The sequence below is a fragment of the Mustela lutreola genome, chromosome 1 (assembly GCF_030435805.1).
Source record: "Mustela lutreola isolate mMusLut2 chromosome 1, mMusLut2.pri, whole genome shotgun sequence".
NCBI classification, from domain to species: domain Eukaryota; kingdom Metazoa; phylum Chordata; class Mammalia; order Carnivora; family Mustelidae; genus Mustela; species Mustela lutreola.
Window position 1 is genome coordinate 288752529 of NC_081290.1, and position 2469 is coordinate 288754997.

Genomic DNA, 2469 nt, shown 5'->3' on the forward strand with positions numbered 1-2469 from the left:
AGGTCGAAGCCCGAGGTCAGGGGGTCAGTGGAGGGAGGCTCCAGAGGGGACCCCCTCCGCCTTCTAGGGTCCTCCCTGAGGAGAGGCGGTGGTCTCTGCTTCGGCAAGGACACGAATTCTACGGCAGGGCGCGCCCTCCTGACCTCATTTGCCCCAAATCACCTGCCAGAGGCCCCACGTCCCGACACCCCATGGTGGTTGCAGAGGACACAGTTCCGGCCACAGCGCGCCCCGCATCAGATCAGGACAGCTGGCTCCACTCCAGGCAGCGGGACCCAGACCAACCTGAAACCGGGGCCAGCCCCTCCCTCCTCGGCGTGCACCACATCCCTCCGCCAGGGTGGAAACCCTTTCTCTGCAACTCCCATCCCCGGCTCTGCACACAGTCGGTGCCACATAAATGCTAGATGTGAGGAGTGGGTAAACAGCTAAGAAGGAAGGTCGATGGACATGATCTCTGTGGCCAAAGCCAGGGGACAAAGTCTTGGCTCCAAACACCTACACACACTGTGCCTGGGGCCCTGCCCTGAGGGCCTGATTCAGTCCTGGGGTCGGGACCCTTGGAAGCCCTGCAAGCACAGCCCAGGACGGGCACACCTGGGCCTGGGCACTGTGGGCATGGGAAGGCAGTGTTGGATTCTCCACGCTCAGCCCTTAGCCAGCTCCACTCCTCCGCAGACCTAGAGCCAGGCTGGGGCCACCAAGGTGGGGGGACATCAGGCCAGGACCTGGAGGTGGTCACAATGTCCTGAACTGATTGGTGATTTGCTCTTAGGCCGCAGCAGGGCGGGGCCATGGGAGAGGGGGACACACAGGGCCTCCAGCCAGGCTGCGGTCATCGGCCCTACATCCAGAATCACAGCGTCCCACCAGCCCAAGGATTGCTTTTCCTCGAGAACCTTCTCTGGGACGAAGCCACCGGTTCTGGACACCGAGACGAGCCTTAGTGTTCCCCACGGCCGCCGACAGCCGCTGCAGGCCACGGTGGGTCAGCGGGGCGGGGGCCTGCAGGATGCGTGTGTGCTCCGGAATGACGGAGAGGGGCCCTTCCCAGCCGTGACAGGCCGGAGGGGCGATGACAGGTTCAGCCCCCGCACGACCATGCACACTGCGTCTCTGCATCAGCGCCGGTGACCCGTGTTTATCGTTCTCCGCCCGCCCGTCCGCGTGGCCGCTGAGAAAAGACAGGGGCTTCCTCTTGCGACTTCACACATGGAGGCACGGTTGGCCTCCGTCCCCCCGAGCACGTGCCGCTCCGTCATTAAAGAAAACACAGGCTCTGAGAAACCGCCCGAGCTGGGTTCGCAGCCGCCAGGCCCGAGTGCGGGAAAAGGCCAGCTCGGCGCGACGTGCAAGCTTGCCGCCCGCCCTGCAGGAGAGCTTGAGGATTCAAGCACCAGACCCGCCGGAAAGGAGCAAAAGGGAACGTCCCCCCCCACCCCCACCTCGAGCGGGAGACCTGGAACCGTCTGGTCAGAGCCGCAGGTCAGAAGGTGCTGAGACTACCGTCCAGCTCGGCACATCCCGTGCTTTCCCACGACAGAGAGGCGGCATTCGGACCCGTCCCCGGGTCGTGATTGTGTGTGAGGGGGCAGCTGGAGCCACACAAACTCCGAGGGAAGGGGGCGGCAGCCAGACAGGACTCGGGTCTGGGTCACAGCTACCCCAGGATAGAGCCTTAGACCCGTGGGGCCGGGACCCAGGGGCAGCCGGGCTCAGGCACTGTCTTCTGTCCCCTGAGCCATGGTGGCCGACGGGCTGACGCGTCTGGGTCTCTGGATGGGGAGCTGCAGACAGCCAGGGTCTGGGGAGGTCGGGTGTCCCCGCCGACTGCTGAGTGCTGGAATTGGGGGAGTGTGTCCGTGCCCGACAGGACGCAGTAGACGACGCTGTCTGCGGACCCACTGCCCTGAGCCGGCATGTGGGGGTGCCCGGCGGAGGACGCTGTGCTCCCCGACCTGGGTGTTCCCGTGAAGCACCGGTGGGGTCACACCCCTGGGCATGGGACCACCTGCGTGTCCAGCAGCCTGAGGACAGAGACACGAGGACGTGCCGTTCAGCAGCGTGTGGGGCCAGAGGGGTCTCCTGGTCCAGAGTGGGGGTCTGCAGAGGGAGCACTGGCCCCCAGGAGCGTGAGGAGGGGGCCCGAGTCCGGAGAGCCCCGGCGCCCCGGCCCCTGCGGTCGTGCTGCCCGGCATCCGAGGGTGAGAGGGACACTAGGCCCAGGGGAGGCAGCACACGGCCCAGGGACCCTGGTCGGGGAGGGCAGAATGCGTGTCCCGAGGACCACAGAGGACCAGCTAACTGCGGGAGGGGCCGCGCTCCCAGGTGACAGAGGAGGAAGGGGGCGATTGTCACAGGGGAGGGGACGGTGGCGGGACGTGGACTGGAAGGAGAGGTGCGGTCCAGCCCCCGGAGAAGGAGGGCCTGAGGTCGGCCTCTGGGGCCGGGTGCAGCCAGTGGACGCCT